Source organism: Notamacropus eugenii, chromosome 1 (assembly GCF_028372415.1).
Source record: "Notamacropus eugenii isolate mMacEug1 chromosome 1, mMacEug1.pri_v2, whole genome shotgun sequence".
In the NCBI taxonomy this organism is placed as follows: Eukaryota; Metazoa; Chordata; class Mammalia; order Diprotodontia; family Macropodidae; genus Notamacropus; species Notamacropus eugenii.
The window spans coordinates 96,954,903-96,981,636 of record NC_092872.1 but is presented as its reverse complement, the minus strand read 5'-3'; the positions used below and the strand labels follow the sequence as shown (position 1 = coordinate 96,981,636).

Sequence of the window (26,734 nt, the reverse complement as noted above, 5' to 3'; positions counted from 1 at the left end):
AAGTTAAGAGCTGATGCCCTAAAGGATAAATGGAGTCATCCAGGGGGTGGGGCAACTTCTAGGGTGCCCATGAAAGGACATTCCTCCATTTGCCCTGTACTCCATGGATCTCCGTGTTCTCTCCCTGTGGTGTCCACAAGGTCACCACATACACATGTTGCCACACAACACACCCTTACTGGCCACCTGTTTCACCATCTACTTCCTCCTGTGGGCTAGGGAGTTGATCATATATCAGGCCACAAAGCCCCACGTCAGACTTTCTAGAGCACACTGCTCCTAACAAGCCTGGAAACAAGCATCTTGCTTTTCATGAGAGGTCAGAGAAGCACGGAAAGAATGAAGCTGACGCTGACTTGAGTATAGATTTTTTTTATTTTTCAGGGAAGGGAAAACATTCTGTCTCACAGGGGTTCTTAATTTGGGGTCCATGAACTTTTTTTAATAATATAATTGGTTTTCTTTGTAATCACATGTATTTTATTTATATACATAAAAATATTATTCTGAGAAAGGAACCATAAATTTTACCAAACTGCCCTAGACAGTCTATAATACAATAAGTTGTTAAGAAACTCTGATTTAGAGTTTATCTGCTTCAATTTTACCTGAGATTAGTACTCAAGGAAAGCAGTCAATCAAAAGAGCTTGAAATGTTTCTACCCAAATAACTTAGGAAATTTAAGAATTTCCACTATCAATACTCATCAAGGATAAAGATCCAATGAGTGTGTTTCACAGAATCATGGATTTAGATCTAAACAAGGTCTTTGATCACCTAGTTCATTTTATAAATGAAGAAACTAAAAACAGGAGAAAATGAGGCTGGTGACCTTGTACAGTCTTCCCTCACTCAAATCAAAGTCAACTGCAAGTCATATCATCTTGATGTCATGGTCCTCTTTAAGAATGAAGGACAAATACAACTTGTGAGTGAGTAGCAGCTCTTCTCCTCTCCTCTCCTCTCCTTTCCTTTCCCTTCCATGGCCAAAAGCTGCTTTTTTCCTTTGGGTTTACTGGCTAGATTTCTAGCTCAAAGACCAATCCAATGCTCTCTGGAGCTCATGGACTGGACAATAAGTCCCCATCCACCTAGCATAGAGTGAATGTAAATACTAAATTGTAACTTTTTCTCGTTTACCCAGGAACCCTGAGGGTCTTCCCCTCCCGGTTTGATTTTTTTTTTTTAATTAAAAGGGGACAGCCCTTGAGTAACTACTTAAAGAATTCATTGAATGGGTACATGTACTCAATGTGAGAATATGATAAGAATTTAGCCTAAAATGACCAGGGTCTTCACATTACATCCTGGGCCATCTGTCATCCTGACAAATATTAGGCCACTGGACCCAGATGGCTCAGGAGAAGAAAAGGAGACTGGTGACCTTGCACAGCCCTCCGTCACTCAAATCAAAGTCAATTACAAGTCGTGTCATCATCTTGATGTCATGGTCCTCTTAGAGACCAAAGGACAAACACAAGTAGTAGAGGGAGAAATTTGAACCCACATCCTCTGCCTTCAAACCAGCACTCGTTCTATTGTGCCTCAATGCTGCTCTAACAATTACAATTATTACCAAAGGAAAACTATCCCCAATCAAGTCACCAATTGAAGCTAGCTCAGTGGAATGGACTGTCTTAGGAGACAGCTGGTTCTCCTCACTGGCAGTCTTCAAGCAAAGAGTCAATGACTACTTGTCAGATATGGCTCAGAGGGATTCTTGTTTGGGAAGTGGATAGACGGGGTGGCTTTTGAGGTCCCTTACTACTCAGAGACTCCATGTGTATTTGAAGTGATCATTTTCCTTGAAAACCTCTTGTTCAGTTACATGACTCTCTCTATGGACTTTTCTTGGCAAAGATACTGGAGTGGTTTGTCAATTCCTTCTCCAGTGGATGAAGGCAGAAGTTAAGTGACTTGCCCAGAGTCATACAACTAGTAAGTACTTGAGGCCAGATTTGAACTCAGGTCTTCCTGACTCTAGATCCAGTGATCTATCCACTGAGCCACCAAGCTGCCACCTAGGCAAACAGAGGTTAAATGACTTGTCCAAAGTCACAAAGCCAGTAATTGTCTGAGGTTGGATTTGAACTCAGGTCTTCTTGACTCCAGACCTAAGTCTGAGCTATCTAGCTACACAATAAACACTTCTTCTGAGAAGTAAGTCAGTGCCTCCTGCTTCAAGCCATTGTACTTTTGGATAGTTCTGATCACTGTCCTGGGAACACATAGCTAGCAAGTATTCAAGGCAGGAATTAAGCCTGGATTTTCATGATGCCAAAGAGTGATCTCTACCCACTGGACCACACTGCCTGGACTACAAATTACTATACAAACCAACTGAGAGGCTACAGAGTCTTGTAGATCATTTCCTTATTCAAAGGAACCCTGAAAGTGGTTAGCTGTACATTATACTATGCAGAAGGTGGGGCTGAAGTCCTCACTTGAAACTACATACATATACCCTGTACCAGTTGAAGCTAGCTCAGTGGAATGGACTGTCTTGGGAGACAGCTGGTTCTCCTCACTGGCAGTCTTCAAGCAAAGAGTCAATGACTACTTGTCAGATACGGCTCAGAGGGATTCTTGTTTGGGAATTAGATAGACTGGGTGGCTTTTGAGGTCCCTTACTACTCAGAGACTCCATGTGTATTTGAAGTGTATTTGAAAATTCTACAGTTTTCTTCAGCAAGAAGATTGTTTCACCTTTCTGATTTTTCCATTTCTTCTTCTACATTACACTCTCCTACATTTTTTACTCTAAAGTTGCTGTTCCCATAGTCTGTCAACAAAGCTACATTTTTAAAACATTTGCACCAATTTAATCTTTCAAGAGTTACAACATCCCCAAAAGTCCATTCCCAAATTACAATTTCATCTAGACCACTTCCAGCTAGGCACTGGACCTGATCAAACCAACCCAAGAGATGCTGACTAGCGTACATATTCATTATTGTGCATATATCCCTCTCCCTCAAAAACAGCACTATGCCCCATTGGGATGGTGTTAAAAGTCTTCTGGAGATACAGTACATCCAAGGTTATTTTCTCCTAACAAGCATGGCATTGGGTCACATCTCAGTTTTTAAGAGCTTATAAATTTTCAGAAGTGACATCACAAAGAGCATTATTTAATTAATTAAGGGAGTTATGCTTAGTGTTCAGAACAAGACTAAAATTCAGGAACTGTGAGTTCTAATTTTGCCTCTGACCAGAACCTTGGGTCATGATGTTCCCCTGATCAGACTCTGAGCACTATGTCTATTTTCTCATCTAAAAACCAAGAATACCAACCTATTCCACTGAAGCAATGTGTTCATTCACAACCCGATGCATCTTGGCTCTTCTAAAATATATATTGTTGTACATGTCATCACCCCAAAGTGTTTGGATTTTCTTGAATTTAATGAATCTTTTGCTCCTTGTTTCACTAGCATTAGTATTTTTTGAAGCAATGTTCCCAATAAACTGAACACAGGTCTGAGAAGTTTCAGAAAACATGGAAATAAATGAAAATAATTCTTCAAGTAGCAAAAGCAAGGAAATAACAAAATCCTCTTTAGTTTAAAAAAACTGGTTTGTTGTAACTTAGATAACAAACTGGGTTGCACAGTGGAGAGATCACTGGGTCTGGAGTCAGAAGGACCTGAGTTCAATCAAATCAAGCTTCCAGTGGCTTACTAGATGGGAAACCTAGGCAAGTCACTGACATGCTCTAAAATCATTAATGGAGAAATGCAAATTAAAAGAGCTCTGGTGTCACTTTCTAGCTTGCAGACTGGCAAATATGATAAAAACTGATGTCCCCAAGAGAGGAGCCATGGGAAGACAGAAACACTAATACACTGCTGATGGCGCTGTGAATTAGGCCAATCATTCTGGATTTGCACTTATACAATAAAAGTAACCGAACAGCTTGTACATTTTGACCTTTTTTAGTTCAAAGACAAAAACAACATTCAAATACATTCTAGGTGACAGCAAAGAGCTGGAAGCAAAGTGGATGCCTATAGATTGGGGCAGAGTTGATTAAATGGTAGCATGTCAATACAGTGCTTAATAAATGCTTTTTCATTCATATAAAGAAAAGATTCACAGGAATTGACTTTCCTGCGATTGATCACATAGCTAGCAGGTATTCAAGGCAGGAATTAAGTCTGGGTTTTCATGATGACAAGGAGTGATCTCTACCCACTGAACAACACTGTCTGCCTCTTCACTACAAATTACTACACAATCCAACTGAGGGACTACAGAGGCTTATGGATCATTTCCTTATTCACAGGAACCCTGAAAGTGGTTAGATGTACACTGAACCATAGACAAGGTGGGGCTGAAGTTCTGGCTTGAGACTACATACATACGTACATGTTGAGCCAATTCTACAATTGTCTTCAGCAAGATTATTTTACCTTTCTGAATCTATTTCCCTATCCACAAAATGGGACTAATATTATTTCTATTTCCTATTTCATTAGACTGTTATGAGAATAAATGAGCTACTTTGAGATAAAGTATTTTAAAAGCTGCAATTACTCTATGAATGTGATCTATTCATGTGACCATCTGGCAGACAGAATTTTTCTTCAGGTTACTGTATTTTTAAATCTTGTCATCATATCATTCCCCTTCCCAGGGAATCCTCCTTTTAAAAATAATAATTATAATGATGATATTATTACTATATAAAACAAACAGAAGAAAAGCAAGTCGGCAAAACCAATGAACACATAAACCCCATGTGATAAGAATATTGCACACCAATAGATACTCACCACAGGAGGCAGAAAGTTATAAAATTCTGCGTGACTTATCTATGTAGTAAAATAAAATAATCATAAGGATACAACACTGACAAAGTTTTTATTGTTCACTCTAAAACTGATAATACACAATACTGGATTTCTTTTTCTTTAAAAAGAAAAAAGGCTTCCCTCCATGACACTAAAGTGCCTTTTTACTGATTAATGACATAGTAAGTGCTGCACTTTTTAAAAAAAAGTTCTGATATTATTAAAAACGTTCCACTATTTAATCAACAAGCGGCAAGAATAAATAAAAATGATATCAGTCGTCACAGTGCTGCCTGTTTGAAGAAATGATCTAGAATGGGGGCTCGGAGACTAAACAAAAGCAAAGCATTTAGTCTTTAATCTGAAATATCAGAAGTCTTATGAAAAGACTACTAAGTGGCAGTGTTGCTTTAAAGCAGATAAATACATCCTAAAACTATGATGAATTAAAGTTAAGGCAAAAAGTTGCTATAAAGGGCTGACTATGTGCCAGGCTCCTGTGCTAAGCTTTGGGGAAATACAAAGAAAAGCAAAATCAATCCCTACCTTCAAGGAGTTCCCAGTCTAATGGAAAGGGGGAGGTGCGGGGGACAGCCAATGAAACGCAGAGTTCTTGTGCAGGAACTGCAAGAAGACTAGTCTCATTGGATAGCCTACAATGAAGAGGGAACTAAGGTGAAAATCAGAGTGGTCAGTAGGGGCCAGGTTGTGAAGGGCTTTAACAACAGAGGATTTTACATCCCATAGGTAGGCTGTAGGAAACTACAAAGTTCAGTGAGTAGGAAATGATGATCAGACTGTGCTTTAAGAGGTTACTTGGACTGCCGAGTGGAGCACTGATGGGAAGCAATAGCTAGACTGTTCAAGAGTCTGTCAGTTTCACTACTACATGGGGGGGATGCAGAGGAGGAAACTGAGGTCAGAGTTAAATAAACCTGCTAGACTACACCAACACACCCTAAGCATCACAGGTCATATTTTAACCCAGGTGACACCCAAATTCCTTCTGTTAAGTGGAACAGAATGCAATGTTAATTAACTAGAGTATAATTTATTTATGGAGATGCAGTTGGATAAAACTGGGTTCAAACCTTGCCTCTAATACAAGCTAGCAAATCACTTCAAAATGCCACCAAACAACTCACAAAGACCATTAAGTGTTTAACAGTTGAATGACTTGGTATAAACCTATATATCAATATATATCGTAATCTCTGGCTAGATTGGAAGGAACAATAACTTCTAGTGAAGGAAATTTCCACACCAATAAAAACATGGCTCTGCCCCCCCCCCCAAAAACAAACCCTATAAAAATTCTTTCCTGTCTCATTTTTAAACATTTTTTCTGAATTTTTAAAAAATTCTTTTCTGGCACATTCCTCTTCATCATGAATTGATGCAGAAAGAAACTAATTCTGTTCCCACTCCCAATTGTCACTATTATCAAGAATGACCCAGACATAAATCAGGGAGCTCCCCTGTTTCCTTTTGTTTTTTCCCCTCCACCTACCTACCATACAAGCTCTCCTGTGTTAGCAAAGAGCATACTAGGAATGCATGGAGCCAGCCAGCATTCTCCCAAAGAATATGTGAAAGGGCTCCCTGCCCAGTCCCCTACTCCTCCTTCCTATCCATCATGTTCACTTTGAATCATTTTTATAAGGACCGTTCTATTCTCTCATGTTGATCTAGTATTCCCACCCCAGAGAATCAGCACTTACAGTGGCTTCTCTGTTCCTCTATACAGGAATGGATCATGAAGAAACAAGTAGATGTTATCTAAGCACAAAGAAATTTAACCAATGATTCTTGGTCAACTTAAAAAACTGATTGACACTACTTTTCCCAGCTCCTTGGCTCCATCAAATTATCCCATGTGTACTTGGCTGGTATACAAGAACTTTCCCACGTGTTGACCCTCATACCCATCTGTACTTCACTGGAAGTTTTCACCCATTTTGGAAAGCTCATTTACAGGATAGTGCTATAGGGAAACAACAGAGAGGGAATGAAGATGGGGAAAGAAGATAATTTAGTCAACATCTTCAATGCCCTCTGAAATAAATGAAAAAAGTCAACAGTATTCAAGAAAGAGTTAAGAGCCAATGATTCTTGGATGGTTACCAGATCTCTGCCTAATGACATGAATAGCCTTTAATAAATGCTGGTCAAGTTAAAATGAATTCAGAACAATAGATAAAAGAAAAAGGTGATCACTTCTTTACACAAAACCCTTTTCCTTGAATTAGAAATTCTTTATGAGTTTATTTACTCTAGTATCAATATTAATATCTTTTCAAGTCTATTCTCATATATTTTAGCAGGGAATAATATATATATATAATGTATACATATACATATATACACATAAATACACACATTTATATATACATTTATGTATCTATGCAAAAGGTGAATCTTTACAAGTAACTGAATAATTGTGAAAGATATGTAGTAGATCCTCATGCAGAGGACAAGTATGTAAAAGGAGGGTGGGAGGAAGAGAAGAGGAAAAAATTTGAATTAATAAATAACACTTTCGTTGTTCAATCGTGTCAGACTCTTTGCGACCCCATTTGGGGTTTTCTTGCAAAGATACTGGAATGGTTTGCCATTTCCTTCTCCAGCTCATTTTACACATGAGGAAACTGAGGCCAACAGGAGAAAGTGACTTGCCCAGAGTCACATAATAAGTATCTGAGACCAGATTTGAACTCAAGAAGATGAGTTTTCCTGACTCCAGGTATGGCACTCTATCTATTGTGCCAACCTAGCCACTCTAACAAATAACATAACAAGTTTGAATTAATAAATAACAATTCGAATCAATAAATAATAATAAATAAATAATCTCCCTCTGAAGGTAGTCGTACCAGCAGTACAAAGGAATAGCTGAAATAGTTTCTTTATCCAGCAAGATCCTAATGAAGAAGTCATTGAGAGATAAGCTATATCTCCAGGCAAACATTTTTCAGATAAACATGAAAATTACTGATACTACTGATGGGCCTTTGGCCTAGAGTTCTTTCTATAAATGCAGCTCACAATTCTACAATGCTTTCTCTTCCTAAGTTGTTCTTGTCCATATTTGCCTATGAATTATGTACGGAGGTAATCTTTTTCTTGTTCTTTGACAATTTCAGGTTTATAAATGTACCACTCAGGTGTTACCAGTTATCACTTATTCTTGCTATGTGGCCAGTCCAACTACTTTTTGGAAAATAAATATTCCCAGTGAAGTTTCTAATGCTACTTCTCATTCAAGGTCGTCATCTGGTGACATGGTGCCTCTACTTATGCCCATCATGTGTCTTTCTACTGTTCTGTGGGATGTCATTTTGTCTTAAGAGACCATGGTGTTCCATAATCCACAGGCACAATGCATCACCAAAAGAGTGATGCTATCAAAAAAATAAACTGCAACAGCAACTTTTGCAGCAACATTTTAGGATAATGGAAAGCAAAAAATAATTTCCCAGATTCTATCTCCCTATTACTCCTCAGGACAGTTTTTTGCCCATATCATAGGATCATAAAACCTCAGTGGGAGAAGAGACCTTAGAGCAGTGGTCCTGAATGTGAGGTTCAAATTTCAGGGGACCTGTGAATCTTTTTTAATGTTGTAAAAGCTATGTTTCAGTATAATTGGTTTCCTTTGTAATCCTATGCACTTTCTTTTATTTATATAAAAAACATTCTGAGAAAGGAGTCACAGACTTTTCCAGGTCACCAGAGAGGTCCATGGCACAAAAAAAGGTTAAGAATCCCTGCTTTAGAGAGGCCACCTCATCCGATCCATACTCAATAGAAATTCATTTCTTTATACATCCCCAAGTGATTATTAAGGTTCTGCTTGAAGACCTCTGGTGATGGAGAGCCCACCTGTCTCCTAAGGATATTCATTCTACTAGGAAGTTTTCCAATTTATTCTTTCATATAGTACCTTGAAGTACTTGTCCAAGATAAATATATGAATTGGCTGGGCTGCCCATCAGGTTGAATGTCATTATCATGGCAATATATATTTTTTATCCTCTTTTGTTTTGCCCCATGTGAGTATACCAGTCTTTTGTAGCATCATCAATCCAGAGCTACAAGGAATTTCATATCTAGTATAACCATTTCACTTTACAGTTGAGGAAACTGAGTCACGAGGAGGCTACTTACCAAAGTTACCTAAGTGGTAAGAATCAGAGGCAGGATTTGAATCTAGATTCTTCACCTCCAAAGCCAATGTTTTTTCCACTCACAAAGCATCTTTCTTTTCCTCTTACGAGGGTTTGTTGTATAGCATTCCAGAGTTAATACTACGAGAATTGGTACAACTATAAATAAGAAATTCTAAAAGGGATGCAATAAAATCTTAGCATCTATCAGGTATATTACCTGTATATCAAAAAAAGACCTAATGGTCTTTTCCTATTCTCATGAAATATGCAACCATGATTTGTGTGATTTGACTTTTTATACAAAGCAGAAATTTTTAAATTAAATTATTATTAAAAATTTAGACTGAGGTATAGATGAAATAGATCACGATCAAAATAAAGTTTCTCCAACTGAACTGCATTTCTATAATATCTTCGCATTTCTCTATAATGCAAGGAACACATGTTCTCTATATTTGTGGTTTATCCTTTCATAACTCAGTGAAATAAGAAAGCGTCTGTTATCCCCATGAACACGCAAGCACAGAGATGAAGTAACTTGCTCTATGTGGTGCTAATTGGTGATGTCAGTGGAAGCAGAGCCAAATTATGTAAGTGGCAGTCACATCCTTGAGAAAGAAATGGGGGGAGGAGGGCGCAGCATGGTACAGTTGAAATGATGCTGGATTTTATGCCAAAGAATCTGGGTTCAAATCTTGGCTTAGATACTTTCCACATGTGTGTCTTTGAACAAAGAACTTCGCCTCTTTGAGGTTCAGTTTCCTATCTGTAAAATAAAGGCATTGGACTGAATGATTTTCACCTCTGAATCCATCATCATATAAATTAAACAAACCCTTAATGAAAATCAAATATTTCTCCCTCCTGTCTATTAAGATATAAAACTAAGAAGTAGCATGACAAAATTAAAGTTGGATTTTTCCATCTTAAATCTCTGTCACAGGCAGTGGATCATGAGGTAAAAGAGGAGAGGGTGGAGATAGATAAACACACACACACATATATATATACCTACACACATATATGCATGTATGTATATGACATTAAAAAGGTATCAATTTTAAAAATCAAATAATTATAAGTATCTAACCTCACCCCCAAAAGATATACAACAGAAAGAAAAACTCAACAACAGTATCTGGATTTGGGGACTAAGAGGGGAGAGAATGGGATGGGAGCTAGATAATTTTATAACCATCTCTTTCTATTAAAAATACAATTGTGATCAGGGAAATAAAGCACCATAGATTAGCGATTGACCTAATGCTTGGAAACCCCATTGTCTGCATTTGAACTGTGAAGGTTTCCATGGTGAGCAGAAAGCCCTGTCAAGGTTTAAAACGTTACCCCTACTGAAACTGGAAGCAAGGGAATCTTAATTTCCATATTTGCTTAGATTAAAAATAAAATACTCCATAAAAGAGACCACAATTACACATCTCCCTTTCTCTACCCATTGGTGGCAGAACAAACAAATCTTAATACCTCAGGAGATTGATACAATTCTTTCAAGTGAGTTTTATTTTTATTTTTTGGTGGTTGGAGGTAGAGGGGCTTATTAAAAAAGATTAGATTGCCTTTTCCATTTCCACCAAGCCGTAGTTGTTCAGTACGTAGGAAGAATTCTACCACAAAACCAAGTTCTCAAAAAGCCAGGCCCCCCCAAAAAAATCCACAACTAAAAAGGACAAACCCTAAATTACAAATGTAAAATCCTAATATAACTTTCTACTGACCTGAGTCATGTGGTAGAAATATGAATTCAATTACACTTATCTTAAATAGAATACCAACTCCCCTTCCTTCTACAACTGGCCCTTCCAGTCTCAGAAGTAGTCGTTATAGGAGTCTCAAGCAGATGATCATTAACTTCCACATGGAATTTAACTGCCTTTTGCCAAGTGTGGATGTAACGAACTGTGCATTTGAGGAATTCCACAGGTACTGTAGTCTGAAAAGCATTTACAATCAGAGGACAGTAAGAAGAAACTGCTGATTGGCTGGATTTCAGCAGCTCCCCCAACAACCCCTCAACACAACAAACAAAAAGACAAAATTATCAAATGGAAAGCAGTGACCCAGAAATAACATTTCACCTTTGATCTCTGGTCAGCCCTAGGGGAAGAGAGTCAACAGAAAAATGAGGGAGGGGACAAAGCTGATGAAGCGGGACCAAAATACACACACAGAGGGGAACATACCTGATTTGGCAAAGGAACTTTTTTTGGCTCAATAATAACAAAAACTTCAAGAAATTAAAGGAGAATGTCAAAAATATTAAAATAATCTCACCTAATCCAAATATCTCCATTTTATAAACATAAAAGAAAAGGAAAATTAACACCATGCAAAGACTCCGGAAATTAACATAAAAATTAAGAAAAAGATTTTCAACTATTTTAACACAATGGAAAGAAGCAAAAGCTGCCAGTAGAAAGTATCCCTCATGTCATCCTACATGAATTCATACTCAAGTTCATTTTAGTTGGCAAAGAAGAGCCAGTCTTTTAAATGATTTCTCTGGCCTGCCTTTCTAATCTGAATATAAATGTACCCACAGTTCAGCGAGCTCCAGGAAAAACTGGGTCTTCTACAACTCTGTCTTCGATGCCACAGATTTTGCCAAAGTCATCAATATCCTTGGCTAACAATATTTTTTTCATCTCCACTGAATTTAAAAGAGCAAATAATCTCAGCTGGTAATGTCTTGCTAACAAAGTATAAGCTTTAAATCTTTTTCTGTTTTGTTTTAAGAAAAAAAAACCTCATATATGAGCCTATGAAAAGCCACATGGTACAGTCCATGGATTGGCCTTGAAATCACAAAGGACTGGATTCTACTTCTGCTTCTGACTTATACTGGTTGTACGAGCATGGGCATGCTCCAGGTAGTAAGCTCTCAAAAACCATAAATCATAAAGCTCTACTGCTCTGGTGGAGGGCTCTTCCACAATGGGAAGGCCAGGACCAAAGGAAAAAAAGGTGGTAACTCCAAAAAGATAAATAAAAATGGTTTTCTTTTTAATTCTGCTATTTTCGCATAAATTGCTGATATGAGTTCTCTAAGTTAAACGAGGATTATTATTTTAAGATTCAAGTTAGAAGCAAAGTTGGAAATAAAAGCTACAATAACTTTACTAAAAGCAGTGTCAGCTTCTTTGCACGTGGTTTGAGAAAATGTGAAGAGTCTATGTGGCACAGTAATGATTTCACAATAACACAAGCGGCGTGTCAGTGACCAAACGAAAAACTAATGGGCTTTTCCCAAATATTTGCTTACCAACCCCAATCTCCAGTCTATTCTCACTTATCAGAGAGCTCACAGCCAGCCACACAAGCAATCAGTTCTCCAGTCCCTTATTATAGCACATACAACTGCTAAACTGTACAGCTAAGCTAACCAAGGGTCATGCATAATTTGGGGCAAAACAGCATTCTCCTGAATATTTTGTAACACGTATTGTCTTATATACTGTATCACTGCTTCATGACCATATCCAAAAAGCATCCTTTCCATTCTGTGTGATTTATTCTGAGTGAATAGGAGCTGAAAAGAAAAAAGAGAGAAAAATTCTATATTCAGACATCTACCCAACTATCTCTTAAGGCATACCCAAAGAAGCCAATAAACCATACACAAAAAAAACGCCAACTGTAACCCTCCCTAATGGGCACACAATGTGGGCTGACAATTTTAGAGAGATTTCAGATTTTTAGCCAAAGTTAGAACAGAAAAATTCAAAATACTCCCCCCCAAAAAACCCTCCTCCACCCTTAGTTTCTTGTACTTAAATAAGATCAGAGACGTAGAGCTATAAAGGACCTTAAGAGTTACACTGGCCAACCTCCTCATTTTCCAGTTGGAGAAACTCAGCACAGAGAAATTAAATGACTAGCCTAATGTCACATAGAAGTGACATCTGAACCCAGGTCCTCTGACTCGAAAGCCCATAGTCTTTCAATTTTACTGTTCCCTTTAAACCAAAGAGTTTGGGGTATGGCAGAAAAATGGCCTGCCCTGCCCAGTCTAGACCAAGGACTTCCCTGATAACTTCCCCAATCTCCACCCCGCTCAGAAGTACTCACATTTGTTTCTTATCTCCCACACCTAATTCTACTATATATGATGTAAGAGCTTCTCTGCCTATACATGTCAGTTTAATATTTTACTTTCCTGGTTATTTGCCCTATATGTTCACATGAATATGCATGAACTAGGTCTATATAGTTTTCTTAAGAGATCACATGCATTATGCCCAATCAGATACTTCATAAATGGGTTTTTTTTTTAATGATGACAGCTATGAATTGCAGCATTTCACTCTGAGCCAGCAACTTCCTTATTTTGAAGGATGTATAAGGTCAGTTACATGAGACTGCCTATGACAAACTAGAATTCGTTAAGTGTTTTCTGTTTTTTACTCCTGTACAATGCCACACATCCAACACACTGAAGAAAAAAAATTAGCTCACTATAAAAAAAGAGGGAAGAAATAAGAATAATAAGCAATGGCAAATTTGAAATTTAGACAAATGATTTTCTGAATCCTGGCAGCTAATGAATTATCACATTAAGAAAAACCAGGTAAGGCAGAACAAGAAAGGAACTCATAAAAGCTGCTGAGTTAAACCTCCTTATCTCTGAGTGGAGGAACTGAAGCTAAGACAGATTAAGAGACTTGCCAAAATTTACCCCAACTTGTATCTGAAACAGTATTCTTAAGCCTTCCTGATAGCAAGTCCAGCACTCTATACTTGTACCATGCTGCCCCACCAAGTTGGGTTTTTTTCAGTCATTTCAGTCCTATCAACTCTTTGTGAACCCATTTGGGGTTTTCTTAGCAAAGACATTGGAGTAGTTTACCATGTTCTTTTCTAGCTCATTTTTAAAATGAGGAAACTGATGCAAACAAGGTTGGCCACGATCTAAGTGTGTCTGAAGTCAAATCTGAACTCAAGTGTTCCTGACTCCAGTCCCAGTGCTCTATCTACCGAGTCATCTAGCTGCCCTGTCCCGCTCAAGAGAATGCCTCTAAAATGACTACACTTCTCCAGATTCAATCTTCAATTTACGGAGATGATCAAATATGTAAAAATCTCTCCAAGCTGGACTATCTGTCAGCTTTGAGGGCCTGCATTTGGCTAAATATTCCCTCATGTTGGCTACATGTCTTCTCTCCCTAGAGAAAAGTAATAGAATATCACATCCAGTGCTATGGCACGAGTGAAACTCAAATACTTGGTAAATGTATCCAACAAATGAACTTAATTCAATTCAACAACAGAAATATATTAGGCATCTACTATGTGCAAGATAGTGAGGATGCAGACAAAAATGACAAATTCCTTGGCTTCATTGTGTTTAATCTACTAAGAAGGTACAACACGTACATAGATAAGTTTAAGCCAAGGCTATATGACTTTGAATAGACAATACCTCAAGCTTTGGCTCTAAGTGAACAATTTTTTTAATCTTGGGGGACTGTTTAAAAAGTCAACAAACACCTACTATGTGCCTGCCATTTTGCTAAGAGCTAGGGATACAAAAAAAATGCAAAAAAAAAAAAATTATCCCTGCCCTCAAGAGGTTCACCACCTAATAATGGGGAAGCAACTCTATATACAATTATGATATATATATATGTATATATATACATATATATATATATATATATATGAGAAAGGGGAGAAAATCAACAGAGAAAAGGTACTAACATTGTGGGGGGCCAGGAGAAGCTTCTTGAAAAAGATGAGGTTTTGTAGGATGGAGTCAAGATGGTGGAGTAAAAGCAGGGACTTGCTTGAACTCTCCCCCAAACCCCTCCAAATATCAGTAAAAAATTATTCCAAACAAATTCTAGAGCTGTAGAACCCACAAAATGATGGAGTGAAACAAATCTCCAGCCCAAAGCAGAGTGGAAGTTGACAGGAAGAAGGTAAGTCTTGAACAGAGAGTTCAAGGAAGCCAGGAGGCAGAGAAGAGGAAGGAGAGAATTCTGAGCATGGAGAATAGATGGAAATGGAATATCCTGTTCAAGGAACAGCACAGATTCTATATTCCATGACATGAGATTGTAGATTGTGTGGAGGGGAAATAAGAGTAGAGTAGGTGGAGGGGTTTGGAATAAAGTATAAGAAGACTACAAAGGTTGGAAAGGACCAGGTTGTGAAGGACTTTGAAAGCCAGAGAAGATTTTTAAATTTGATGAGGAAGTAGGGAGCCATTGGAGTTTATTGAGTAGAGGAGTGACATGGTAAAATCTGTACTTTATGAAGATCACTTTTACAGATGAGTGGGAAATGAACTGGAGTAGGGAGAGATGAGGCAGGGAGACCAATAAAAAAACTCTTACTATATTCCAGGAAAGAAGTGATGAGGGTCTGCACTAGCAAATCAGCTATGTCAGATGAGAGAAGGGAATATATATATGGAGATTCTGTGAAGGTAGGAAAGAAAGGACTTGGCAAAGGCTGGCTACGTGAGGATAACAGCTAGGTTTCAAGCCTAGGGTGACTAGAACGATAAGTGGCTACAATCTGTTTGTTGTTGTTCAGTTTTGTCCAACTCTTCGTGATCCCTTTTGGAGTTTTCTTGGGAAAGATACTGGATTGGTTTGCCATTTCCCTCTCCAGCTCATTTTACAGATGAGGAACTGAGGCAAACAAGATTAAGTGACTTGCCCAGGGTCACACGGCTAATATGTCTGAGGCTGGATTTAAACTCACAAAGATGAGTCTTCCTGATTCCAAACCCAGTGCTCTATCCACTGTGTCACCTAGCTGCCTGGCTACAGTATACCTTTCCAGAATTGTTCTCTCCTTTACTATATCATAATCTGTTTTTAAAAACATACCCCAATTTCCCAGCCAAACTGTCTTGCTTCTTGTTCCTTATACTAAACATTCCATGCCTTTGAATTCTGTTCTGTGTCTGGTATGTATTCTCTTATCACATCTAACTCTTTAGTTTCTATATCCTACATAGGCCTTTCCTAATTCCCTAAAATGCCAGTGCTTCACCATTCATAGACATATGTGTGTATATGATGTGAACTCCCGTAGAATGTATGCTCCTTCATGTCAGGGACCCATTTCATTTTTGTCTTTGTAGCTATACTGCTTAGTATGCCACCTGGCACATAGTAGGGATTAAATAAGTTCTTGGAGATTGATCATGTGATATTTATCATAAAGTAGATCCTTAATACTAGCCATCCCTCAGCATCACCTCATTACAGAGGCAAGACGGAGTATATAATGGGGATCTGGCTGACTAAATGAATGAAATTCAAGTTTAATAATCTACACAAAGGTTTAAAAAAATAACTGAAATGATAGTTATATCACTGGGTTAAAACCTCATTGAAAAAAAGCAATATCTGTGAATTAGAGCCCAGAAACTTATTTTTGAATACTCAGGAATCTTGGGGAAATGTTTTTTTAAATCTGTCACTCTTTTTCTCTTCAGATATAAAATTAAATAGACCTCTCATTTATAAGCTACATTACTACATACCCAATAAATGAAAAGATATTTTCATATCATGAAAATGTATGTCCCTCTTTCTGATCACTTATAGTATGACGAACTGGGGCTGTTATTTCAATGGACAGTCTTGTCCTTTGAACTAACATTCATCTGGTTCACTAACGAATAATGAGTAATCTTTATCAAATGAGGAATGAGCTTTCAGGAAGAACTCTCATCTCCCACCACTGCAAGAAGAAAAAAGTTCTAACTATAATGAGTAACTTTCAGCAACCCTCCTTTCTAGCTTTCCCAGATGCCCCCCCATACACACCGTTTTTTCACCTTAACAAAAGGATCACAGATGCATGACAAGATTTGGAACTTCCCTCCCCTTAACTCAGCCCCAGATGATGTAGGATATTTGTATAAGTAACACTTTCTATGATGCTATTTATCATTTTTCAACACAGCTGGAAATTGTTTTCTTGTTCCCTGGTCAGACACTCAAATCACCCTGACAAGGGTTTTTGCTTGAGGAAGGTGGGTTGAAGAAGCAGTAACAATAGATGAGCCGGGCACATCAGGCAGGTCCTGCTCTCTTCAAAACCTGCTTCCCCCTGGAGGTGGCTCACCAGCCCCCTCTGAAAAAAAAGCAACAAATAAGGGGGAAAATAATCTCCTTACTTTTCTGGTTGAGGAGTTTTACAATTCATTCACATCCCTGAAGTAAGAGAAACCAGAGCACAACAAAAATGAATTGTTATTGAGGGTCCATACTAAGTAGCACATTGTAATAATCCAGAATTAAGTATGCTTGCCCATGACAGCATGGAGCTTAGATCTTCTCATCCAAGGAGTCACTCAAAGACAGGATAAAGTTTCTCCCATCAAAAAATAGCAAAAGAAATCTTGCTGTTATGCTCCGGAATGCTGACTGAACAATCCTGATTCCTGCACCTAACACACAAGGATAACCTAGAAAATTCCCTGTAAACCGAATACAAAAATGCAAACACAAATTATAACCTACTAGAGTGCCACATATTTGATACAGGTGAATGTCAAAAGTTAAGTTAGGTAACCAGTTGAAAGTCTAAGTTAACAATATATGTAGAAATGTTGAATGGAAATAAGGAAGACCATGGATATTCTCCCATCTCATTCACTGACTGGCTGAATCTTATAAAAACATTGTTTTTTGTGTGCGTGAGACAACTGGGGTTAAGTAACTTGCCCAGGGTCACACAACTAGTAAGTGTTGCATCTAAGGCTGACTTTGAACCCAGGTCCTCCTGACTCCAGGACTAGTGCTCTATACTGGTTGTAACACCTAGTACCACCTCGCTGTCCCAAAAACATTAATTTCTGTAAAAGGAAGTTGATAAAGTACCTTCCTCTATCTACCTCATAAACACTGCTGTGAGAGAAAAAAATGAAAGGACATTTCATTTAGAAGAATTTATTTTATTAGGAGAATTAGAAGCATTTAGAAGAAGAAAACATACTACCTTGAGTCAAGGAATTCAAGGGACATATTGGCATGTTTGAAGGAATCTCAAGAAACTTAAACTTGCTAATCAGAATAAAAAGCTCGCAGGCAGTTTTTGTTATTTGGATTTTTCCAGATGTGAAAGGTGAGGTATAATTCACTGGCCCAAGCTTCAAAACTGAAAAAAGAGACTCACATCATATTATCTGACCCCTGAATAAATTATCACATCACGTCTCTCTCTATAATTCTCATTCGCAAATCAGTTCCAGAATATTTAATTTAGGCTACATATAAATTCTAAACAAATTTTTGGACTGGCAGTAGACCAGCCAATAAACATTCATTAAGTATCTATAATATGTCAGGCACCGTGCTAAGTCCTAGAGATACAAAAAAAAATGGTAAAAGACAGTCCCTGCCAAGAAGTGTGCAATCTGAGGAAAGTCAACAAACATTTCATAAGCATTTTCTATGTGCCATGGAGGATGGGACTCTAAATGAAACCCGGACGATGAGAAACAATATGCAGCAAAGTAGACTTGCCTCAAATAAATAAGGGAAGGAAGTAGGAAGAACAGAAAAAAAGGAAATCAACCAAGAAACTAAAAATAGAACATTCACATTTGTGGTTTAAGATTCAGAACTTAACATCTATTGATACCTCTTAGGTATACTCCTCCACTGGTATGAATCACTCATTCACTTCTTCTCATTCAGGGTCATTCTCAACCATATCTTTCTATAAATCCTCCATGGAGAGTCTATCTAGAGACTTTTCTCTGGTACTTTCAATACCTCTGGTACATTAGTCAGTCAACTAGCAATCATTATGTGCCAACTATGTGGAAGGCACTATGCTAAGCTCATCATTTATCCGTCCCCCTACATGACCAGCCATACGTTCATAATGCCTTTTGCCTTTCTCCAACATGCTTTGCTAGCAAGGCAGAAGCAGCCAAGGGGTTCCTTGGGTAGAGTGTTGAGTTTAGAGTCAGGAAAACATGAGTTCAAATCCAATCTCAGACACTTACTAGCTGTGTGATCCAGGACAAGTCATTTAACTTCTGCCTGCCTCAGTTTCTTCAACTGTAAAATGAAATTAATAATAGCACACCTTACAATGCTGCTGTAAAGATCAAATGAGATAACCATGAAGCACTTAGGTAGCACAGTGCCAAAGTGGGCACTCAAACTTGGCAAATGCTTTTTCCCTTCCCCTAGTTAACTTTACTTATAACAACCATGGGTCTTTCAGATGCCCTAGTAGTCTGTAAGATGACTATAAACAATGGATAGTATGTGTTAACCTCTTCTCTTCTGGGACCAGTAACTACAAACCAGGAACTCACACTGCCCAAGCCTAGAATAACTTTTGCCAATTTATTCATCAATCTCTTTTTCTTTCTTTTTGAAGACACTACTTTTAATCATTTTCCTTCTCACTATTTAAAACCTAACAAGTCTGCTTTCTTTTTCAGCCTTATGCATATGTTTGTTTTAGCACTGAACTGAAGCTGTGACACTCTCCTGGCATCCCATAGCTTTCTTTTTTAGCAGTAGAAAGATAAACCAAGAAAAATAAAAGCTAAATCCCTTGAAATGGAAATCACAGTTCTTTTTACTTTGGGAGAATATTGTTGAATTTTAGACCTTTGACTTTGAATTGAATTGCTTTATCCAATCAATCAAAGAATCTTTATTAAGGACCTACTATGTGCCAGGTACTGTGCTAGCTACTGGGGTACAAAGATAAAAATGAAACGAGCTTACATTCTATCTTGAAAAATTCATGCATATTTTCAATGAATGTTTATTTTTACATATATTATATTTCTTTGGACAAAAATTTCCCAAATACCTTTTTACAAGTATTAACTAATTTGATCCTCATAATAATCCTGTGAGGTAGGAACCATTACATCTTACTGCCCCTGTTTATTTACAATTATCTCATTTGATCTTTGCAACAACATTGGAAGGTGTGCTATTATTAAGTTCATTTTACAGTTGAGGAAACTGAGGCAGGCAGAAGTTAAGTATGACATATACAACCTTTTCATTATTTTTACCATTTTCCTATATTTTTGACCAAAGAATCATACGGGAAATACAGTGAAATTCTAAGGAATGTTATTAATTAGTACTACTTTGAAATTAGTCTCCTGAAACAAAATACCCTACACTCTCCTTTCTAAAAGGAAGGAGGAAGGGGAAAAAGGAAGGAAGGAAGGAAGGAAGGAAGGAAGGAAGGAAGGAAGGAAGGAAGGAAGGAAGGAAGGAAGGAAGGAAGGAAGAGATTCAGGACTACTCCATTCAAAAATATGTAAAAGACAAAGAGTCTCATGTTCTTTCCCCAAAACAAAACAAAAAGGCTAGTAGTAACAATCTAATTGTAATGAGAGGACAATCTCATATCTTGGAATTAGTTATTCTACTTGTTTAAAGATTTTTTTAAATTGGTCTCAATAGACATCAGAATGAGAAAATATGATCAGATCAGTTTATATGCAAAAGCGAGTGATACTTGTCCCATCCTTGTTGATGAAGCATTATATGACAAATAACATGAACTTGCCACTGGACCCAATGGCTCTGGGCTGATGACTTTGCACAGCCCTCCTTCATATAAATCCAATTCATTTCCAAGTCATGGCATCACTTTCCTGACATCACAGTCTTCTTGGGGAACAAAGGACAAATAGCAATAATGTGAACTCCTAGAATATCATCCACTGTTAGAAATTCTCTGTATCTGAGAGGTAGAGATAGGCATCTAAGAAAGCAAACCAGTGCAGCAATGTTGCCCAATTCCTCCCTTCTTCCCACACCTATCACCTCCTATCTGCCCCACCATCCATTCCCCAAAAACGATCAGCTTAAAGAAACATTATTTTAATGAGTATGAGTTTGAGTAATGAGTATGAGTTTCAAGAAGAGGTTCATATTCACTGAGTTGAATAAGGGATTTTGCAGAATTTGCCAATTACCATCTGCCTGTCTGAGGTACCCAGTGTTCTTCATGGAACCTTGGAAGTTTTCTCTTTAACTTTAAACATTTTGAAATGTCCTTCCTATATGCTCTAACTTCTTCATGTGCCCAAAACACCAAAACCAATCAAAAAATTTCCAAACTTCCCAAATACCAAAATAGTCATTTCAAATTAAAGCTACAGGAGATGCCCTCCCAGTAATTAGGCACTTTTCTTTACTCGTAGCATTTTCATACAGTATCTTTTAAACTACTCCACCATACTGTCTCACCAAGTCTGAATGACATCACAAAAAACCCTTTGCCCCTCTACTAATAAAATCTCTAATGTCTCAAAAGTCCAGAAAAGCACCACACTTTAAAGGAAAGGAGCAGACACGGGCTAGATACAGGCTACCAAATAATACATCATCCATCTACATTTCATTCTTACACATTTCCAAACTGCATCCTCCAAAAAAAGGAGAGGCTTCTCCCCAAGAGTCTTTAGGACTTAAATTGAAATATTTATTCTTCTCCCAAAGTAGTTAATTGCGGCATATTGTTTCCCCTCTCTCACCAACTACCTTTCAACTGTCCGCAACAGCTCCCTGTAGACAGTTAAATAATAACTTTGTTTCTTTTGGTTAAATGATATTTGTAGATAAGTACCTAAACAATAAGAGAGCCTGGACCACAAAATATCCCATTTGGGAGTCACACAGGAGCTAATATTTGCGGTCAGTTTAGGCTATATGCAGCAGTCCACACAGCACTTTCCTGATGTAAATGTGGATATTCATTTTTAAAATCAAAAGACAAAGAAAAATAGGCTGTATAACATTAGTGATATATTAAAAAAAACCTTGTACCCATAACTAAAGTTCAACAGTCCTGTCTTACTGAAACTCAAAAGCACAGTTCTAATGATACAGTATTACTCAGCCTGGCACGCAGTTTCCCCTGCCAAGCTGAAATATGATTCTTAGCCCTGAAATTGGCCAATTTCAGAATGAATGTCACAATGTAGCAAACCAACTTAGCAAGTGTGATTTTTTTTCTCTTTATGTTTTTCCAGTAGCTCAGTCTAACAACAGTTGAGCCAGGTTCCCTTGAGTCTTCCCCTATTTAAACGGTGAAAAGTTTATGGCATAGCTAGAAAACTCAAAGTCCATAACAATGATATTGCATTTAGAGAGATTCTCAAAATGAACTTTCTTGGAAGGGTTGCCACTCAAAATCAACAGTCTCTGATTTTCTTTCCTTCTTTCTTTTTCTTTCTTTCTTTTCTTTTCTTTTTTTTTTTTTTTTTTGAGGCAATTGAGGTTAAGTGACTTGCTCAGGGTGACACAGCTGGTAAGTGAGGCCAGATTTGAATTCAGGAAGATGAATCTTTCTGACTCAAGGCCAAGCATTCTATTATCCCCACATTACAGTTAAGGGAAGAATAGTCTAAGAGATGGAGTTGAACTCAGGTCCTCCCAACTCCAGGACCAGTACTCAATTCACTGAGCTTCCCCTGATATTATTTCTTAATAATGATGTGATGTTATTAGGCTGTAATGAAGAATCAAATTTGGAGTTAGAAGCTCTGAGTTCAAATCCTTGACTTCCCCCTCCTCCCTACTTAGCAGTCATGTTACAAAACAAGTTACTTAAGCTGAGTGTCAGTTTCTTCATCTGTAAAAGGAGGATGACAGTTGGACTATCTATCTCAAGGAGCTGTGAAGAAATTCTTTTGTAAGCTGTGAAGCACTGTATAAATGTGAATTATTATTACTGAGATAGCATTAATATATATATACTAATAACAATAATGCACACTTTACTGCATACTGATATACAGCCTGAGCAGCCTCTGGAAGCATTAGCAGTTCTACTATATACATGGTGAATTGGGTAGATCCTATCAACAGTAAGGTCAACTCAACAAACAGAACATCAGTTTCAAGAATGGTAGTGGTCAGATATTAAAGAAAATGAAGACAGACCATTCTGAAGGGGAAAATAACAATTGTATTACAGATGTTCTCATGAGAGAAAAGAAGGAAAAAGGAAAGACATAGGAAGTTAAGTTCCCTTTCCTCCATCCAGTTATTACTTCCTTCTGTGAGTTGACCTTCCTTTTCAGATGCCCTCTTATCCCCTAACTTTTCTCCTTCTGTTTCCTACTTCTTATCTATTTAACATTGGAGTAACCATCTATTTTATTCTTTTAGAGCCTGGAGATCATGTGGGTAAATCACTCACTCCAATTTGCCTCAGTTTCCTTAACTGTAAAATGGGAATAATAATAGCATTTTTTTAATTTAGTCCAACTGCCACCTTTTACAAACTAATAAACTGAGACCCTGGCAAGTTATATGACTAGATCAAGATCATAGAGCTAGTTAGTTTAAAGAAACAGACCTGGAACCAATCTCCTGTCTTGCAATCCAATAATTTTTCTGCTACACCTAATTGTTTTCTCTTCCTGAACTCTAGTTTTTATTCATGTTTTAAAAATAAAAGTTGCAAGAAATTAATGGAGTATATATTTACTTAACACAACTAGCATCCATTCAATTTCCTTGCCTACCAAGGCTGAAAAGAAAAATGCAGAATAAAATAATCAGAATTCCCATTCCAGTTTAAATAATAAAAACCAAGGATGCCTAAGCTAATTTATGTAATGGTCCAGGCAACCATGACAACTTTAACAGATATCCTCTTTACTGGTGATTACTTCTGCCAGACAAGATCACACCTTCTTAAAATAATTATATTTCTTTCCAGGGGACAAAGACGTCAGCCAAACAGAAGTCTAGGGTCTAAATTACATGTCTTAACATCATGGATGGGCAGACAAAGACTAGGTGGAATAAAGTAATAAGATTCTTTTAAGTGTCCATTTGGAGAGGGAGAGAGAGAAAGAGAATTGAAAAGTAAATGAAATCAGAAAAAGAGGCATTCATCCAAGAGAAAAGAAATCCTGAGAGCATTTCTAACCTGAAGAGGTAGGGAAAAGATGGCAAGAGACAAAAGATGAGTACACTGTAGGCCCTCAAAGGGTTATCTTTAAAGGCTGAAGCCGTCTTCATAAACACCACCTAAATTAGGATGGAAGTAGTCAAGTCCAGGATGCCTTCACTATATTTCGTCCAACAAAAAACAAAGAACCAACTTCAAATCATCCTTAGGAAAATCTAGCAACAAGAATCCACATTTCAAAACCAGTGACCCAAACAAAAGTTTCCTTCCTACTTTCCAGTCCTTACAAACTAAATACGTCTAGTGTGGTTTGAGTTAGTAAGAGGAATCCTGATGGGGGCGGGGGAGGGTGTAAATTCCATCCACACTACCAGGACTGGGACACTCACACTGTATGCGATCAGTTTCCTTGGAATTACCACAGCCATCCCGGAGACAGGAGCGGCTAAGGGTTATCCATTTTAAAAAGCTGCATTAGCACCCAACTCCTCCGGATCCCAATCCTCGAATGACAGGATTTAGGAGAGTAAAACCACCCCTCTCTTTTTTTTCCTTTGCCCCTCCCTCTTGCCTCATACTCCCCCCACACACACCCTACTCCCATCCCAGACCCCCTCCCCCAAGCGCCTAAGTAATCAGTAGCTACCGACGTGTCCACAGCGGTAAAAGCAGCGCAGAAATGTTTCCCTTCCCCCACCCCGCCCCCAGCAGCACCGGTTCCCAGGTGTTTGTCTTTCGTTTCCCCCAGCCCAGAGGGGGAGGAAAATAACCCCAGTAATAAACCCCTGCCCAGTCCACAGTCCCCCTAACCGCATAGGTCCATACTATGAACCGTAGCCTCCGGGTGCAGACAGCGCGGGAGCTAGCGCCCCCAGACACTGTAGAAACTTTCCTCTCAGCGCTCAGCAAAGCTGTCCTGAGGCTACAAGACCAAAACTTGGAATCCAGTTGTGCCCGCGGCAAACTACCACAGCCAGAATACCCGAATTCAGCGCTGGGGGGTGGAGGGGACCTCGTGGAGTGGCTGCAAGAAAGGGATTCCAAAAAAGTTTTGGGAGACTGGAAAGGTCCTTTGGGCTTTCAAACTGAGAAAGCGCTGAGCCCCTCACTTGCCCATCATCGTATCCTCCTCCCCGGTTTCCCCCATCTCCAGCTTCTCGGACCCCTTACCTGTGCCTTTGGGAGACGTCCTTCTTCCTCCCTCTTAGCGCCGGTCCAGCTGCTCCCGTACCCCCACGGTCCCGTTCCCTCTTCCAGCCTCTCCTCCAGCTTTCCCTGTCCTCCGGCCGGCCGCCTTGGGTCTCTCCCTCGATCTCCAGCACCACTCCCCCCTCGGCCTCCCTCCCCGCCTCCAGCCGGTTCCACTGGCCCCAGTCACAGGTCCGGGCGGCTGCCAGAAGCCCCGGGCGCCCAAGCGAACACCATACCCTGGCGCCCCACCTCCTGTGGACTCAGAGAGAGACCAGACTCCTCGGGACAGAAGGAGGCGGGGAAGCAGGGAGCGGGAGCTAAGCTTGCACACCTAGTGAGGGTGCGGGCGCCAGGCGTGCCGGTCGGAGGGGCAGAGCTGATGCTTGGGGGCGGGGAGGACCAGGAGCTAGAGGAGGACCGAGCGCCTTCGCTTAGCCTCCCACCCTTCGGCCGCGCTAAGGGCAGTGAAGTAGAGCGGCGCTGGGGAGTCTCTCCAGCCGCCGTGGCTGCTCCACTGGGGTGGAGTGGAAAAGAGAAGATGGGAGGAGACAAGGAGGAGGCGTGCAGAGTTCGGACTCCTTCCTCCTCCTCCTTTTTTTCCTCCTGGCTCTGAGCTGCTGTTTATCCCTCCCGCACCCCCAGCCACCCCGCTATAGCACCACACCCCACTTCCCCTTCCATCTCTCTCTCTCTCTCTCTCTCTCTCTCTCTCTCTCTCTCTCTCTCTCTCTCTCTCTCTCTCTCTCTCTCTCTCTCTCTCTCTCTCTCTCTCTCTCTCTCTCTCTCTCTTTCTCTCTCTCTCTCTTTCTTTCATTCATTCGCTGAGACGCCCTGCACTTCCCTGCAGAACTCAGTAAACTTTCAGTATCTCAGTTATCCGTTATTCCTGCCCTCCCTTTCTTTTTTTGCTTTATTCAGCACATTCATTTAAATACAACTTCCTAGACGGCCGGCCCCGATTCCTTAGATAAACTCGAGAGATTCCCAAATCCTCCTCACCTCCCCCCTGCCCCGTCCTCTTCCCCGCAGTGATTTGGGGAAGCTCTCCGTGGCCTTACCAATGGACTGTCTGCCTTCTCTTCCAAGCTGAAGAAGTCGGGAGCCTAGCCATCCCCGCCTAGCCACCCCACCCCACCCCACGTCTCCTAATTTTACCTCTTGCAGTAAGTTTCCAGGAGGTAGAGCTAGAGTCAGGGAACAAACCAGACTGCCCAGAAGACTTGGAGAGGGAAGCTCTCCTAATATAATATTTACCTATTTACCTGAAGGTAGCGATTAACAACAAAGAGAAAAATAGAGTCCCTTTTTTTCCAAGTCATTCTGTGGCTATTTTGCTTTTAGAACCCGAATAGGGTCCACAGACGAGGACTGTGTGGAGAGACTCCCTGTCCCCTTCACACACACTTTCCCCAAATTAATAATTATAAATAACATTCCCGTTTCTTAAACTAACAGTCCTCAACCATTTTAGCAATACAAATTAAGGAGGAGAGAAATGGATTGCCATCCTTTTCATAGGGAAAATATCACTAGGAAAATAGTATTATCTAATGGATACAGCGCTGAATCTGGAATCGGAGGGTTTAAGTTCAAATACTGCCTTGATGACTTCGTGCAATTTATTTAAGTTCCCTGGACTCTCATTTCCTCTTGGGGAAAATGGAGGGGAGAAGGGTGGG

At 39.2% G+C, this 26,734-nt stretch overlaps 1 protein-coding gene across 5 annotated transcripts in view; it reads right to left on the bottom strand.

The window, feature by feature from the left end:
* Positions 1 to 25,595, bottom strand: part of LPAR1 (lysophosphatidic acid receptor 1) — a 151,236-nt gene extending 125,641 nt beyond the window's left edge. Inside the window, exons 1-2 of one of the 5 annotated variants that reach the window (XM_072610525.1) lie at positions 25,035 to 25,589; positions 5,341 to 5,447 (exon numbers count right to left, since the gene is read on the bottom strand). The gene's annotated coding sequence lies outside the window, so the exon portion shown is untranslated. Of the gene's footprint in view, positions 1 to 5,340; positions 5,448 to 24,253; positions 24,381 to 25,034 lie in introns of those variants that run through there. The other 4 variants (XM_072610534.1, XM_072610553.1, XM_072610515.1 and 1 more) reach the window with 4 other exon arrangements.
* Positions 25,596 to 26,734: the final 1,139 nt, after the last annotated feature.